Genomic DNA, 19,254 nt, shown 5'->3' with positions numbered 1-19,254 from the left:
AGAGAGAGAGAGAGAGAGAGAGAGAGAGAGAGAGAGAGAGAGAGAGAGAGAGAGTGTGTGTAATGAAAGTGAAGAAAAAAGACAGTTAGTGAGATGGAGTGAGAAATAGAGTACAAAAAAGAGAATGAGAGATAGAGAGAGTGAGTGAGAGAGGGAGGGAACTTTGTAAATGCAGTAATATTTCAACAATAATAGTATTAAGTAATTCATTAGATTTCGTGGTCCGACCGACCAAATAACATCTTTAAATTAATTAGTCATTATGTAAAGTATTGGTTGAGGTAAAAAAAGTTAGTGTCACGAGCGGGATTCGAACCCACGACCTTTGGCTAAAAAAGCTGCTGACCTACCACTTGAGCTATCGTGATCGATCTACTCGGATACCAACTTCCCATCTCCACCCAACCTTTCAAATTCTCCTTCCGTTTTGCCATTTTTTTTTATGTCGTGTAATCTAATTGATTCTCGGCGACAAATGGCCACCGAGAGCTTTAGTGAAGATACACTTCATTTAACTTATTAAATCCATTAGATTTCGTGGTTCGATTTACCAAATAACATCTTTCAATTATTTATTTAGAAATCGTGAGATCTCACGATTTCTAAATAAATATCGATTAACGGTCACTAATCACCACACACCTTTCAATTAATTAATCTTCATATAAGGTATTGGTTAAGAAAAATGTCAATGTCTTTGTCGATTTTAATGTACAAGTCTAGTTGTATTTCAGTAAGTAAGAGATACTTCAACAGAAAAAAAAATAGGACCCTGCAAGTATCTCTCACTCTTTAAGAATCNTATATATATATCTTTCTCTTTTTAGCTAATGAAATAAATTTTAAATTCATTCCATTTGCACCTACCTTCCATAAATTAAATGCTGCATCTAGTCTCGATCGAATATAAGTCAAAGATACAGATCACATACATGTGCAAATGTACTAACTTCCCCCTCATGATACATTTTTATTCTGCTTAAAAATAAATTGTCACAAAACATTAAATAAAATTGTTATAAATAAGTGTTTTGGATCTGGTTTCTGGTCAGGTAGAGAAAGAAATGGACTCTGTGATCACTTGCAATGCTTTCGGTCTTTATAAGACCACCATCAGGGAAGCATCCTATTTCTCATATTAACATTACATAATGTAAAAAAAAAACCGACGATATCGAATATGAGGTCTCCAAGTACATGAGGTTGGATTAAGACGAAATGAAGACAAGTTTTTTCAGGTTTTCCAAGGATAGTGTTCTCCCCAAAATGCAGCTCCAGTCGATAAAAAAAACGTTATGCGTAGGAGGTAATTCTCCTCCTACAGTTCCAATCCACTCAGAGAGAGACTGAAAAACTTGTCTTTAACTTCAACTGAACCAACGTCATGTACTTCGAGGCGTAATAGTCGATGTCGTCGGGGTTTTTCGTCATTCTGTAGTGTTAATATGAAAAATAGGATGCTGTTCTGATGAAGGCCTTATAAAGGCCGATATCTTGGCAATGATCACAGAGTCTACTTCTCTCTCTACCTGACCAGAAACCACATCCAAAACACATTAATCGTCGTGGTCAATTTCTTCTTCATCAACATAATAGATAGAATTAATGAGGAAGATGTAAACCTCTAATAACATCAAAAAATAAAGACCTTGCTGGTTTTTCTGTGGAATTGTTAAAGCTACTTAATAATTTCAATTAATTAATCATTATGTAAGGTATTCGTTGAGATAAAAAAGTCAGTGTCACGAGCGGGATTCGAACCCACGACCAGGGAAAATTAGAAAAGCTGAATTGAGATGGGAAGTTAGTGTCCGAGTTGATCAAAGTCACGATAGCTCAAGTGGTAGCTCAGCGGTTTATTTGTTCAATCGGTCCACGAAATCTATTGTGGATTGTTCACGATAATACGAAATATTAGCCAAAACAATCTATTTTTAATTTGTCATTTTTATGTATTTTCTGGATTTCATAGTTCAGATCAGGGCCTATCTTTGCATTATTACTATTAAAACCGCCTCTTTTCAACAATATTCCCTTACACAACTATCCTTTTTATTTATTAATCACATTAATTTTTGTATTTTTTTTATAAGAAATTCAGCTCAACCAATTTAGCCGTGGTAAACTATGTAAATATTGTATAGGTGTAAACCGCCTAGTGCAAACATGTAGTTAATAGCTTGTTTGCACATTGATTAATTGTTTGACTAGTATAAGGCGAGTTCTGAGTCAATTAGCACATAGATCAATCTGGTAGTAGATGATATAAACATCTATAACATGGATTGACTGTATTCCATGTTCATAAATAACATGTTTTTTAAACAAACTTAACCATCGTTTTGCACAGATCTCATACAATGAATAGATTTTTTCCTCGACTGAATACATTCAAATCAAGCAGTATTAAATTTTGCGGTATCGAGATGGCAGTGAGAGTAAAAGTAGTGTGTTTTTTCGCACGTGGTACATTTGAAGTTAGAGCTTTAATTTATTAAGACCTGATTACATGGTACTCAGCATCACTTTGCTCCAAATATTTTTTTTATTCAATATGTTATCATCTGTACGGATATTTATAGAGTTCGCCTACTTTCTTTCCTACGTGTCTGAAGTTTATTGTATTGAATCCCGTTTTATCCACGCCTGACTGTCTATTTGAAAACGATTGTTTGCAATAGATTTCAGGAGTGGGTGGTTTGGAAAACTTTTGCAATTTGGTCATCGTAATCGGTGAAAAGCGGCCTGAAAGTTTTTTTTATCGTGTGCCGTACGGACCAAAGATTAGAGATTTATCTGTCTGACCGTGCCGTTATTTACTTTTAAAAATAAAATAAAAATAAAATGATGCAAGAGATTATTAAATTTAATTTGCTTAAATAAAGATGTGTAAATTCGAAGTTTGTACTATTTATTTATTAAATTTATTCCCCATTATTATTTCGTCAGTAATAATTTCGTAACTTCGTCAGTTCCGGTGATGTTTGATAGGCAGATCAAATTATCATAAAAGCCTAAAACGGTTTATCACCTATCAGAGTTAAAGTGAGGCAACCTCACAATTTTTTCCGATATATAAATAATTTTTCCAAGTCAGTATTACAAAAGAAATGACAGGGAAAACGTATTTTTTTGGAAGAAAACTAACGAAACGTGTTCGGTCTTGCATGGGGAAACACTACAAACCGTCAGGAATGATCAATTGTCTTTTTCTCATTGTCTCGCAAACTCAAACTTTCTGGAACCTCCATCTATTCTGTTAACAACGGGGTCCCCTCGATCTGGTCTCTATGAGATTAACCGGATTAGACCATGGGTGTATTTCCTCCGGGCGGTCCCAATCCGGCGTAGGCGACCTTCCAAGTTGCTCCTGTATTCAATTACCGGGGAATCCGAGTCCTGATAGACCCAATAATTGATCTCTTACTCCAATACGGTATAGGAAGGCAATTATATTAACAAGCTATTGTTCATTATCTCGCATCTTCTGCAAGATTGGGTTACTCGTGACGTCACACGCCAATTTACACCCTCAGGCTTACACAGGTGAGGGTAAATTTTTTGAATGGCAACGTTTATCCTATGCTGCTAATTCTATAAGCAATATTTAGGCAAATCATTTACGAGCCTCAATTTTAATTTAAAATATATTGATAGTTGTCATTGATGACTCAGTTCAAAAACCTTAAAAAATATGTTACACACAGAAATCTTAATGAAAAAATCGTATTGCCTCCGGTGACAAACGAAACAACTTTTGGTTTAAAGTATGTTGTTCTGTAGATTTTCAAGCTAGCTCACCAAAGAACCGGCAGGCCGGCGAAGAAATTTGGCAAGGAAAGGTTAGAAGACTTAGTTCGATTAAATGCCTTAAACTAACCTAAAAGTTAGAAACAGCAAACAGCATGGGCAGTATTATTTTTCGGCTTGCACAAATTAAAAAAAAGTAGTGTTACTCGATTACCAACATGGTCTTAGGTTGACAGACGGACACTTAGTTCTGGACCAAAGCCCACATGTGTCCGGCATGCACAGAAAAGTTGCTCGATGTGTCCCACCTAAAGGAAAGGAACAATGCCTTGCTCAATACAGTGAGCGCGACACTTGAAAATTGTGCACAGCAGGGAGTATTTGAGTCCCGTATTCCGACCCTCGAAGGAAACGGAATTGTTCTATTCTATATAGCAATAATTGTTGTGTATACCTAATTTGTGTTGAAATTGAATGTATTTATTAGGGTGAATGTGTGATGTGAAAGGGCGAAGGAGGAATTTCGAATACCCTAATTGAAAGAGTGGTATGTAAATAGGAGTGAATATATTTAAGAATTAACGTGAGTAAGAATGGGTTTGGAACTGCGTTGGGTGCTGAATTGACGACCTAGCTGCTGACACCACCCCCTCCATCGAGCTAACTTTGGTGGCTGACGGATAAGTATACGTGCGGATTTGAGCCTTTACAAATCCAAATCCAAAAATCAGCTTGGTCTTCTTTGTTGCAGAAAAATAAATTAGCCTTTTTTCCATCGTTTGGCACCTATGAGAGAAAATGGGCGTTGCACCATAACCGAAAAAATTCGGGTCATTGGTTGGATAAGAACATTGAGGAAACCGCTTCACAAAAAAACATTGAATCGTGAATAGTAAACTGCACTAAGGTACACCAATTTACATTGTATATGTAATATTTTTTGTAGAAGTAAATATAACTCAATTCCTGTCATACGGAAGGGCTTTTCATGGTATTTAGCGTACGAGGGGTCGATTATTTTACAGTACCTTCTTTCAATAAGGTATCCTTCAATTCTCCAATAAAGTTCCAAAGGGTGGACCAGGATTTGATGTTAGAACTGCTAGCATGTCAAAACTAGAGTAGGATTTCACAAATATAGGCTCGTAAACAACATAATGGATTGAAAAAAATTTAAAACAATTTCACCTAAATCTATAATGTACTTAGGAAATCGAGAAACAAAGTTAAAAGCAATGCTTTAGACTATATTATAACATCTTTACTGTAATAATAATTGATAAAAGAGGTTGAATACACATACAATAAATTCACTACTTCTTGCGGTCCGCTTGTACAATTAATATCTTTCAATTAATTAAGGTTTACAGTTGAGATAAAAAAGTCAGTGTCATGAGCGGGATTGAACCCACGACCTTCGGCTAGATACGCCGATAGGTGGGGTTGAGATGGGAAGTTAGTGTCCGAGTGGATCGAAGTCACGATAGCTCAAGTGGTAGAGTAGCGGTGACACTGACTTTTTATCTCAACTTAGAATAAAGTTTTCTTATATTTTTTGAAACATTGTATGAAAAAAATAGAGCTGGGAAAAATAAAAATATGGTTGTACCAAGCTGTGAGCTTGAATTACACTAAACATGGATAGTGTTTTACAATTCCATTATTTAAAAACTAATACTTAGTCAATTTTAACCGCAGTCAAAATCAAAATATTTGAAAAAACATTATTAAATCACCCATGTTCATTTTAGATAAAATGCATTTAAAAAGTCAAAATATAACTCATATATGTACGAAAAAATTTTCGCTTCGTTTTTTGCGTTTATCAAGATTATTTTGAAGCTTAAGAATTTAATTCTTGCGGATCTTCCCACTCTCCGCTTCACAGAAAAACATTGAATGATGGATAAATAACTTAATGATCCGAACTCTACCCTAATGTAACACTTTCCTAATCCTACCCAACAGATCTGCTAATCTAACTTAGCACAACCCATGCCCACTCTCCACCACCTCGAAATCAATGACGCAAAAGGTCAAAATGTTTTTATATCCAGCTCAAGAACACTTCCACGTTAAAACAAGTTGCAGTTATTAACCGATAAGAGCCTGAACATTATGACAAATTTCGTTCCTATGGTTCAGGGTTAACTTTCCATAAGGTGGTTCCAGCGATGAAAAAATCAAGCTCTTATTCAGTCGATTTTTCTCCAGCTGACTTTGATTGAGTACCTGTCTGGTATTTCAATGTGTCTCCCGAGTGCAGTATTAGTTTATTGCCAGTGCAGTCAGGCGAACGAATAATTAAATAAACTACAACAAATTTGTTTTATGATTGGGATAGAAACATTTTTTACATTGTGAGAAAAGCGAGTCGACGAGAACACAGGTTATTTTTATAAATGGAAGTATGTTGTATTTTAAACTAATAAAATAATGATTATTCGGAGATCGTGACATGCTGCCGGGTGTGACGTAGGTTTTAGAAAAACTTTTTTTTATCGTGCCAACGTTTCGATCTTTATTGAGTTCATCTTCAGAGCTCAAAGTGTTTGTTTTCCGTGTAGATGTGTCATTCTTGTCTGTCGTGTTGAGAGTGCCCACGGAAAAGAAACACTTTGAGCTCTGAAGATGAACTCAATAAAGATCGAAACGTTGGCACGATAAAGAAAATGTTTTTCTAAAGCCTACCTCACACCAGACCGCATCTCACGATCCCCGAAGAATCATTAACTAACGGACACTAAACACCACATATTAATAAATTAATATTTTTTTACTGATAATCATTATGTTACTTCCTAATGTTACATGAATAATAAAACGTGTAACTAAAGAGGCAATGTACATTTAAAGTCTTCACCATTTAAAAATAACTTGCATTTAAAAATCTATATCGTAAAAAACACTATTAAAACAAAGCGTCGTCAACGAAACATGGATTTCCATTGGAAAAGTGCAATTTTTCTACCTGTTTTATTTCTGGAAAATTAAAATTTATATTCGTGTAACGTTGAAACCCGCCACAGCCATCATTTAGCTACCTAACCGTTAGCATTTTATTAAATAGTTGAAATATGGGTTTAATTGTGACATTTTAAATGAAATACTTATCTACAGTGATAATGTGATAAAAATTAAAATTTATATTCATGCCACCTCGAAACCCGCCACAGTCTTAATTTAACTACCTTACCGTTAGCATTTTATTAAAAAATAAAAATATGGGTTTAATTGTGACATTTAAAATGGAATATTTATCTACAGTGATAATGTGATAAAAATGATTGATTTTTCCTTTTTATAATTTTTCTTTCTGCTTAAAATCCGCCCTACGACAAAACTACCGATATTGTAATTAGGTTCTTAAGACAATCTTGTGAGTCATGCTCCGTCGGCCGAGCATAAAAAAAGGCGCCAGCCACGCCGCCGCCACCACAGTTTTATATCCTGGCCACAATAAAATAAAGGGAAATTGAAGACGGGAAGAGTATAAAACAGGGGAGTTTTACTGTTAGGCCCGATAGGACCTAGAGTGATTGTTTTCCACGAATCACGTCCAAAATCTAAGACATAATCCCTTCCGCGGGATATTTGCGAACTCATGTTGACGATGGTCACTCGCTGACAATTTTTCGAATGATTTTTTATTGGCAAAATATAGTATTATTTAAAGATTTATATTAGATAAGATATTATTTAAACTTTTCCTGCTCCTGCGTGTGAGGTCTTGTAAATATTGTAAGGTTGAGATTTAAAGGGCAAGAGAGAACAGTATGCTGTCGAGCTGTCGAGGGACTGGCTGTCGAACGACGAAGGTGGAGGACGTGACGCGAATCAACTCTTTTAAAGGCAGGAGAGACGTCTCAAAAAAGAAAGGATTGAGAGAAAATCGCGATTTACAGGAAGGGAGCGAGTGAGGAAGAGTTTCCATTCCCAGTTAGGCTGTTACTTGTAGACTTGCGGTAATGCAATTATCGAATGGGACACGTTCTCTTTTGTTCAAGTCAGCACTCGAGTTACCTCGGAGCGGTCGTAATTGCGAGCCGTTACCTGAATGCCAGAAGAGTCCAAACTAAATCAACTTATTTACGCCGGTGCGGGACGGAATAGACAAAAGAAAAAATAAGATTGGAAGAAAAAAAAGCAGTACAAACTTATTGCCGTTCGTAAATTTCAACGTTCACTGCAGTTAGGAAACAGCTCGTCCCTGTTCCGACGGACACCGCCAAGTGGAAATCACATAAAGAAAACTCTTATAACTTCGCTTCCAGAAAAAATAAAAGTAGTTAGTCTACCTTTTTATACAATTTCGTTCATTTTATTGAAACCCTGTATTGATTTACAAAATTATTCAGCCAATCAACAAATAGTCATGTGTTGTGTAAGTAATTACTATGGATTTTTCACCACAAACATTTAATTTGATCATGGACTTAGTGCTTACTAAGTTAATTAAGTTTTATTTATATCTAGGGCGCCTCTACTTCTATATTCCACCCATTTAATTCGGAAACGATCTTTAGGAAAAACTGGACTTATAGAAATCCCAAGTTAATTTTGGCTAGGAATCGTATGGTGGGAACAGATTTAGCTGTTAAATAGCTGGGGAATGACACTAACTTCGTTGTTTCAAATAAAAATCCCATATTTTTATCGTACAATTCGATTCTAGAGCTTATTTTATGCCACTTTTACTGAAAGAAATTTTTTGATAAGATCGACCATTTCTGATTTATGCCCGACGGAAGACGCGCGAGAAGGGTACGCTTTTTGCAACAAGATGGCCCTCCCCGTTTATTTTGAAAACGATTAACTTTAGCAAAAAATTGTAGCAAGAATTTAACCTAATTTTCTCATTTAGCTGAGAAATGTCACCAACTTTGTTATTTTAAATGAAAATCCCATATTTTTACTGTACACTTCGATTCTATAGCTTATTTTATGCCACTTTTACTGAAAGGACAATTTTCATAATATTGATCTCTCCATTGCCATTGAAAGTAAGTTCTAACTTTCCCAATAGATCCTCAAACCGATGTGGTCTTGCGGTAGTACTAGGGCTATAATGGCAAAACCAACCGTCAAATCGGTTTCAGAATAGCAGTGTGAGATGCAGTCAATGGTATGACAGCCATGAAGACATCATAATGGAAATAGTAGAGGAAGCCCATTTATAGACCACCATCATACTACAGCTTGGAAGTATTTCAACCTTCCACCATGGCCTCTAGATGAAAACAATGAGAAAGGTACATAAGCCACATCAATCATGTGTGGAGGTGATAACGAGGCGTGTGTATATCTCTGCTGATGTCTTGGAGATGGAAGGGGGATGGCAGCAATTTTAAACGTCCAATTATTCAAAGGTTTCAAAATTGCGAGATATTCAGTCAATTAACCCTGGTAATCTAGTAATAAAGACCTCTCAGTTTACCTCAAAAAGAAAACGATTAAGAAATCTATAAAAAAGGATTAGCCCAGCGTCAATATCCTCAAAGGCGTAGAAATCACTTCAACGAGGTGTTGTCATCATCATTTTCCACGTCGAGTAGTATAGCTGCACGGTGGGTGTTATTGTCATCAGAGGAAGAGCCTCGAGCGATTCACTTTTTTGAAAATTGACGACCCAGCGCGACAACGTTCCTCAACCGTATAAAGACTTTACCACGTACAATAAATTTGACTGTATAGCTTGAGTAATTTCTCGATTAAACCTTTTTACCTACCTTTAACTTTTCTACAAAACCAAGTAAATTTGAAATAGATAACCCGAGGCACAAGGGAAGAATCCACTTCATCTGGGTCAAATCCGATCATAAGAAAAGATACAACAGTGAAGTAGACTCGACAAAAAAGAGGCACAAAATAGCGATAATTCAAACATTATCGTAGCTTGCTACATCAAGACCCATATGAAACAAACTGCAAGAATAGGTTGGCAAAAGCAATACGATATACCTAAAGTAAAGAAAGGTCGCTGCTTCGCCAGTATTGAAACTATCATGCAGGATAACACCCCGTTATCATAAAGTTAATAGACTGTGAAAATTGTTTAAGAAAATATGAAACTTTTAGAAACAATTAGCATGGACAAAATTCGTTTCGTAGACAACGCCAACGTGACCCAACAGACCGGCGGTGCAAATCTTGTTTCCTTTAGTCCCCCAAAAGCAAAAAATATAGGGAAACATATGTGGATTTAGTTTTATTTTTGAATTATTATTTCTTTTAAGCTAGACGAACACTTCAAAACACAATTTTATATCAATGTTGCACTTAAACACCGCTGCTTCCGACTGAGGTCCACTGACCGATACAACCGGCGTTCCCAAACAATACGAGGTACGATCCTGTATATTTATGCAGCTCTATCGCCTACGCGATAATACTGCAATTGTATCCTTTAACTCGAATCTTACCTAAGATATTCAACATCCAACAACACATTGTGCTTATCGAAGACTGGTTCAAAAAGTGGAGTACAGGACTGAATGAAAAAAATATACTCAGTGTTACATTCACATTTAAAAACCAGACTTGCCCTAGACTGTAAATGAATAACCACGAGTTACCGTCCATTCAAATCACTTAGGACTATTCCTTGACCAGGGACTAGCTTGGAATCCCCACACAAAGTTCAAGAGGCAGTAACTAAGCTACCCTTATGCAATATTGCTCTGCGACCGCTTAGGGCATGACGAATAAATGGCAAACCGTACAACATCCAGCGCATACAATTCTTCCTATCAAAAGTCCTCAGATGAATTGTCAGAGATCTTTACGACGTCTCCAACCTCATTAACTACAATGATCTCAACATACCTTTTAATCGACGATGGCCGCGAGATCTCACTGTCTATTAACCTCTCACATAGGGCTTAAACTTCATGTATATTACAATATGATATTCTTTCATATTAAACAATATGAATTATTAAATAATTCCTCTATAATATGAATGAAAATCACTAAGATTCAAACCACATTATGTTCCAGTATCATAAGTAGAGGTTTATGTTATGTTAACTTTGTGAATTATTACATACATTTCAACCGATGCCTTACATAAAGATTAATTAATTGAAAGAAGTTATTTGATCAATTGGACCACGAAACATAATGCATTTAATAATAGATTGAGATGGGAGTTGGTATCCGAGTGAATCGAAGTCACGATAGCACAAGTGGTAGAGCAGCGGCGTATTGAGCCGCAGGTCGTGAGTTCGTATCCCGCTCGTGACACAAGCTTTTTCATTTCAACCAATACCTCACATAAAAAGATTAATTAATAATAATTTTTATGGGCGTTTAACGGCTATGGTCATTTCACGCCCTAATATTTAAACCTCCTATCTTAGTAAATTCACTAGTTTCGTGGTCCGCTTGACCAATTAATATCTTACAATTAATTAAGGTTTTCAGTTGAGATAAAAATGTCAATGACACGAGCGGGATTCGAACCCACGACCAAATTTAAAAGGTGTGGTTTAGATGGGAGGTGTCCGAGAGAATCGAAGTCACGATAGCACAAGTGGTAGAGCAGCGGCGTATTTAGCCGCAGGTCGTGAGTTCGAATCCCGCTCGTGCCATTGACATTTTTATCTCAACTGAAAACATCCTATCTTAAGTTAGCTATATCCCTTGTGAGTAATATGATATTATTAACACTTTTTCTCCCAGCATAAGGACTAACATTTTACTTTATTTCCCATTTTCTTCTAGTCTTCTTATCCTCTACTTCTTGTTTGTCATAGTTTGAAAATGCTGTCTTTGTAATCGATAGTTCTCTTGTATTGGTTTAAATGAAAGAGCTAGTGTTACGAGCTGAAGGCCGTGGGTTCGAATCTAGCTCGTGTCACTAGCTTTTCATTTCAACCAAACCCTTTCATAAAAGGATTAAATAATTGCAATAAGTTTTTTCGTCAATCGGACCACGAAATATAATGGAATTAATAATAGTTCCAAACTTCAGATTTTCAACTTCAGCAAGCACAACGAAAGAACTATTTATTTCTTTTAAATTGGAAAAAAGTCTCATTTGTGACTTTTAAAACCGATTTTTAAAGTGTGATTTAAAACACACTCAGCAAAAATATGAAAAATAGCGAATAGTTTACAACATTAGAATAAATCTAAAACAATATATTTTTTTAAACCAAAGTATTAACAATTAGATTCGTTGAACAGTTCATTCACTGGTACTTGTAACTTGTAGGCGGGTTGAAGCCTAGTTACTTGTATTTATTTTCAAAAGACTAGAAGTTAAAAGACGTAATCCGACTCGATGAAAGGGCCCGTTTAGAGCTGAGGAAGATTGAAGCGGAAGTGATGTTTGTCTCTTGGAAACAATAAAGCCCCTTCCTCCTTGTTAAAGCCGGTGGGAGTGATTTACGAGGTGTCATCATCATCATCATCATCTTCCTCGTCGTGGAGTAAAGCTACACGGAGGTGATAACGGGGCGTGTGTGTCTCTGATGATGTCTTGGAGATGGAAGGGGTTGTGTCAGGTACCGGCAAACTCCCCTCGGCCGGCCTCACCCCAGTGACTTTTCAAACTGCATAATTTTTCCTCGTCATGGGATTGCCTTCGAGCCAGACCGGAGTTGAATGCTAAAGAGCCACGCTCTGGAGGGAGATATTGCACACATTCATATATATCCATCTCTTAGGTATAGCGCCACACACCGCCTCCTTATAACGTGTAAGGAACGCAAATTTTATGCTTGTGAATATATTCATCTCGATCCAGGATTAAAACTATAAATCCCACATGATGGGAGTTTCTGTACATATATCGTGATACCTATGCATGAGAATTTTTCTTCAAAACTAGATCAAACTCATGTAATCAAAATTTGGTAGGTCTATTTTGCATAAAATTATGCGCAAAGTAAAATCAACGAAACCTTATGAGAAAATTTACTCAAAATCTTTTAGTCCTATATTGGATAAGATATTTAACAACACCAGTTCTTGACTCAATGTTCTTCACACAGCCTGACCAGAAAACATAGGAAATTTATCATAAAATAAATCATGAATTACATGCTTGAATTAACATTGTGAACGACAATTTAACAAAACACCAATACGATGCCACAAGAATAGCTCCACATTTTATACCCTGAAAATGACCCGAATAAAAATCAAAACGTCGCCGAAAAATGAAAAATGTGTTTCTTTTAACTACCTCATTTTTAACCGCTCCTCACGAATCCAAAAAATTATTTTGAGAAGAATTTCATGTCGAAAACAAGAATAAATTTATGCAATTATTAAGATTAAATCACTTCATTTCATAAACGTGAAATTACCATTATTAAGTTTGTGTGTCGGTCGATATTCTGGGGGAAAAAACCCTTATCTAAGTTTTTATTAATTTTAATTTCTTAAAAAATTCCCTCAAATTTTTTCTAAAAAACATGTCGTTTGTGTGTGTTGGACAATACGTTGTTGCTATTAAAATGTTTCTGAAATGAGTAGGCTTTGTTTGAAAATAATTTGAGGTTTGGAAACAAAATTGGTCATTTTTTCTAACTTGAAAGTTTATTTTCTCATAAATTGTAAATTGTTTTTATAATCCCTTAGCCAAATCCATTGTAAACCAAGTATATAAGCTTCGAAAAATAAATTACTATAATACGTTGATCACATTCAGAGAAATCTTTATGTAAAATATTGGTTGAAATAAAGTCTCTCTATATTTTTATCTCAACCAATACCTTACATAAACATTAATTAATTGAAAGAAGTTATTTGGTCAATCGGACCACGAAATGTAATGGATTTAATAAGTAAAATGTAAGTATATCTTCACTAAAGCTCTCCGTGACCATTTCATTTGTCGCCGAGAATCGAATATATTGCACGACATATGAGAAATGGCAAAAAGGAGGGACAATTCGAAAGGTGGGTTGAGGTGGGAAGTTGGTGTCCGAGTGGTCGATAGCTCAAGTGGTACAGCAGCGGCGTATTGAGCCGCAGGTCGTGAGTTCGAATCCCGCTCGTGACACAAGCTTTTTCATTTCAACCAATACCTCACATAAAAAGATTAATTAATAATAATTTTTATGGGCGTTTAACGGCTATGGTCATTTCACGCCCTAACATTTAAACCTCCTATCTTAGTAAATTTTAGCCGGAGGTCGTGGGTTCGAATCCCGCTCGTGACACTGACTTTTTTATCTCAACCAATACCTTACATAAAGATTAATTAATTGAAACATAGATTTATTAATGAAATATCGTGTATTGTTGAAGATAATTAAATTTTGTTTATGTGTTGTTAGTAACAGCAGTTTGTGATTGTATAACGTCTAATGCATATGAAGAATAGTCTTCGTTTAAACATTTATTTTGTTTCAATATATGTTTGAAATATTAGTATTCGCATCAAATACTATTCGACGGAAACAGATAGTATCTTGGTTTAAAACCGATATTTGAAACCAACCATGAAACATAAATCTTCGTTCATGCGAGCGCATATTGTCCTCTGGATATTGGGAAGGGCTGATTAATACAATCCCCAGGTACCCCATAAGTATATTCCTGATGTTTAAAGTCTGCGGTCAATACGTAAAGGGAGCCTGTTTGCATAAATCAACTTTTCTGAAGAATGTGATATGAAGAAAATAAACATAGGTGGAATTCCTTACTACCATTTTCCATAACCTGATCAAAAAATTCTACTTTGACCTATTGCCCAATTATCGTTACCACTTTTAGTTTATTATTATTATTTTTAAATAAAGCTTTGTTTAGGCTTTAAGATTGTTTTTAATTTTTTGCCAAACGCTGTTTCTTTAAAGAAGACCTACGAAATTTCATAAATTCTGGCGCGCTATGAGATTTCTGTTACCATTTTGAAATTGACCAATTACAAAAACATTTGTTCTCTCATTTTATAGCATTTTCGAAAAATTATATAAAAATAAATTTCATTGCTTAATTGTAAAATTGCATCCTATACCTGTTTTCTAATTTTATAGAATTTTCGAAAAATTATAGAAAAATAAATTTTCATTCCTAAATTGTAAAATTGCTCCTATACCTTCCTTGTACCTATATTATACTAAAAGTACAACAGATTATTTCTGTTCTTAATATAAAGTAACCTTCAAGATATTTGAAAAGAAGCAACGTTGAGAATAAAGAACAATTAAAAACAAAGTTAGAAAAAAGACAACTCAATATAACTGTTCTTATAAAAAAGTAACCTTTAAGATCTTTTAAAAAGAAGCAACCTTTGGAACAAAACACAATTAAAAACAAAGTTTGAAAAAAGACTACTGGTTGAAACTGTTCTGAACAAAAAGTAACCTTCAAGATATTTGAAAAGGATATCGTTGGGAATAAAGAACAATTAAAAACAAAGTTATGAAAGCACAACTGATTGTACTGTGCTTCTAAAAAAATGGGAATTCAAGATCTTTAAAAAGAAGCAACCATTGAGATATGATGATGATGACATTATGAAGCGGGGTTTGTGCTCCCCAGACACTGAACCTTTGTCATAAAAACAATTAGAAACAATGTTAGGAAAAATACAACTAAATATAACTGTTCTTATCAAAAAATGAACATTCAAGATCATTGAAAAGAAGCAACCTTTGACAGCAAAAATTAAAAACAAATTTAGATAAAAGGACAAATGGTTGTAACTCTTCCTAATAAAAAAAAACCTTCAATGTTTTTTTGAAATTTTATGATTTAATTTTTATTTAATTACCTCTTACATATTATCCTTCTATTAACTAAGAAGTTGAGTTAGAATGTTTTATAGACTATTTTTAAAGCCCTTCGATGGAAGCTTAGAAGTAATTTTGGGGCGGGAAGGTGTCAGTTTTAAGATTTTACGATTCTCTCGGGTCGTATAAAACAGTTAAATTTGTCTAACCAGTAAAAGGGAGGTTATTTTCTCCGTGAAGACGCCGTGTGGGTCAACTCCGATGGCGTTAATCATCCCTCATCTTTTGTAATTGACTATCACCTTACCCCTAAGCCCGCTTGGCCAGTGGTACGAGACCTTTTTCTTCTCCGACCGAATTTGAATAACATTAAACGACTAAAACGCCCTTCTAGGTAGCCGTTTAATTGCTGGTCCTCCATCTTGTTCGGAGCTGGAAATACATATAAATATTCATAGCTCATTATAGCTGTCCCGTTTCCTCTTGTGAAAGATGATTGCCGATCGTCGAGATACCTAGTAATAATTTTATATCAATTTATTCGGAGTATTGGCAAACATTAATTGATTTTAACAATATTGTTTCATCGTTCAACCACTTCATAATTTATTTATCATTGCACACGGACCTTACTTTGGGCCAAAGCCCGCGTATGTGTCCGGCCTGTTGAGGAAGGTTGCTCGATGTGTGTTACTCGCCCAACCTAATTTAAGTCTGCAATTCTTGATTCCATATCGAGAGCGGTTAGGAATGCCACCCGTTACGAGAATTGTTCTAGAGCACGGCAGCGAGTACTTAGGTCCCCTGTTCCTTTTCCTGAAATTATAATTATAATTACGAGACCTCGTAGGAGGCCTCTGGCCTCTCCCTGATGGATAAGGGGAGTCACCCACCTTGGTGGATGAGCTATCTGAGGTTGGGCTCTGATCGGGCCCCATCGACTTCTTTGGTCATTTCGGCGCCCTTCCGTTCCCTAAAACTTTCTTTTCCTGTAAGTAGCAGTTTTATTAAATGTAGTACTGTCCACATTGAAGAGGCCACCGAAAAAACTAAAGTCGAGCGCAAATCCGATAGGAAGCTGAAGGATTGCACGAGATAGAGTGACCTTCAAATAGCGCACTAGTATTCCAATCATTTATGAATAAATAATCAATTTAAAAAAATTGTTTTAATATTCATAAGCAATTAATAAAATATTGGGTTAGAACAAAATTAATTTGTTTTATTTTCGCAAGTATTTGTCATGTAGACAAAGCTAAATCCTCAATTCTAATTTATGGATTAAATAAATACTTTTAACTATTATCTGTTATAGAAACCATGTTAACTTATATTGAATTTTAGAAGAGTTAGGACCTGCGAAATTAAATATTTCCAAACTCGATTGTCATTAAATTTTTTGAATGAATTTAAATTTGGGCGAAATGTGGCCCCACCCACACGTAACATCAATACAGTTTGGGGGGACGGAAGAGTTAGCGAATGCACGGTGCAGCAATGGTTTCAGAGATTTCGATCTTGATGAAAGGGAAGGCCGCGGAAGATTGAAGAAAATTCAACTATGACAACATGGAAAATTATGGAAGAGCTTAGTGTTTATCATCCACTGTGGTTCACAATTTGGAGCAAATCGGTAAGTAGAAAAGCTCGACAAGGGGTACCGCACAAACTAACCGGGCCCAAACAAATGGACGCTTTGAAATTTGTACGTCTCTACTGTTGCGTCATCAAAATGATTTCTTGATCGGATCATCAAGTGCGATGAAAAATGGATTCTGTACGATAACAGGAGGCGTACAGGTCAATGTTGCACAAGTATGAAACTAAATCTGCACCCGACTCGGTCGTGGGTTCGATTCCCACCGTCGCCTCTGGCCCTTTTTTCCCGATAACCCCCAATTTTAACAGCATATATAAGAATTCGTCATGGCTAATATGCAAAGATCATAAGGCAAAAAAAAAAAAAAAATCTGCACCCAAAAAAGGTTTTAGTGGCTGGTGGTGTATTGCTGGTGCTGTTCACTATCATTTCCTGAATTAGAGTGATAATACGACAGCAGAGAATATTGCCAAGAAATTGACAAAATGCGCGGGAAACTGCAACGTCTCCGTCCAGCATTGGCAAACCGTGAGGCCGATTCTTCTTCACGATAAATCCAGGCCACATGTAACCTTTCGGAAACTTCAGGAAATATGACTTAACCTTAACGACTTAATGAATAATATGAAACCTTAACCCTCTGTATTCACCGACCTCTCGCCTACAGACTTTCACTTTTTTGGGCATTTTGATCACTTCTTGAGTGATAAAATTTTTAGAGAAAGCGGTGAGGCCGAAAACGCCTTCCAAAACTTTATTGTGAATCGAAATAAAATTTTTCATATCAACGGAATAAAAGCGCTAATTACACGTTGACAAAGATATAGGTTGTGATAGAAAATATTGTAAATAAATTGTCGTTATTTTGAAACATAAATGTATTTTATATTTATAGTTTTGACTGCCTTTTCGAAACCTGCTTAATTTTTGCACCAGCTCATAGTTCAAACAAAAAATATTTAAAAAAAAAAGTAATTGATACTCGTTACATTCGCGTAATGGGAAGCTATAAAAGCTGACTTAAATAATCGTTAAAAATTATTTTCAGTGCCCGGAGCATTAGTTGAAAACGCCAATAGTCTGAAAAATATTTGTCTTGTGTAACATGATATTTTCATTGTTCTTTAATAAATATTTAATTTTATTTGATATTTAAATAACAATATCAGATCTACGTGAAACCTTCATTTTTGTACCAGAAAAGACCGAGAATTAGCACCAATCCTAACCCGCCAAAACGTTGCTCCTTCAAGACCTATTGTAGTTATCATCTAAATATTCAATAGAAAATTTGATCCATTAATCTTTCTTCTGGAATATCTTATTTTATATTGGAGCTAAAATAACTAGGTTTAAAATTAACACAAATACTTTATCTAGCCTTTATTTTAAAACATTCCCAAACAGTGATCTAGAGCAGAACAGAACTCCCCCCGTCAATAAAATTGTTGCTCAATTTAATTCATTGATATGTCAGATTTAATTTGACATTATGTTTCCACATTAGACGTGGTATTATTTACACAACTCATTTTCTAATGAAATAGACTCAAACTCTTATACCCAACATTTGAGTTCATTATGTAAATAAAATAATGCAGTAAATAAATAAATTAATTAATTAAATAACACGTGAATAAATTAATTAAATTAAACAATAAATCTCTAATACTATCGCTAATTCTCTGTCTAAGAACAAATTGTACAAGATGAAGGTATATTTGGATATGTTTTTAGACAAGTAAGGATTATTTAGGGTTGTTAGAGTGTTTCACACCACGTTTTTTAGACAATATTTTGGAGGTTTTGCTATATGATTATTTAAGCAAATCAGATAGCTACAACGATCAATTAACATAAATAATTGTCCATGTGAATTGTGTAAATACATAAGTAATATTTATTTATTATTTTATTTTATCTTAATTTTTCAACTGTTAAATTGTTTTTATTTAAAACTCGTTTTAAACACTTATGAGATTGTAGCAATGAGAGTAGACAATGGACATCATTTAGACAATTTTTGTTTTTTAGTTTTTGCTTTTTTTTAAATTTCAAATTTTTCTATCCAATCCGAAGTTTTAACTTTTGAGCAATAGTGCAGGATTTTAGTTTTTTTATCCGTTTCAAATTTATGTAAGCTTTCTATTAAATGATCTTTAAACTGTGAAAATTTGGAGGAATTGGGGCAGATGTTCGGTTAATCTCTCT

The sequence above is a fragment of the Cimex lectularius genome, unplaced genomic scaffold (genome assembly GCF_000648675.2).
Source record: "Cimex lectularius strain Harlan isolate CLEC.00 unplaced genomic scaffold, Clec_2.1 scaffold2, whole genome shotgun sequence".
NCBI lineage: Eukaryota > Metazoa > Arthropoda > Insecta > Hemiptera > Cimicidae > Cimex > Cimex lectularius.
The sequence above is the reverse complement of the archived record's forward strand: the minus strand, read 5'-3'. Positions refer to the sequence as shown.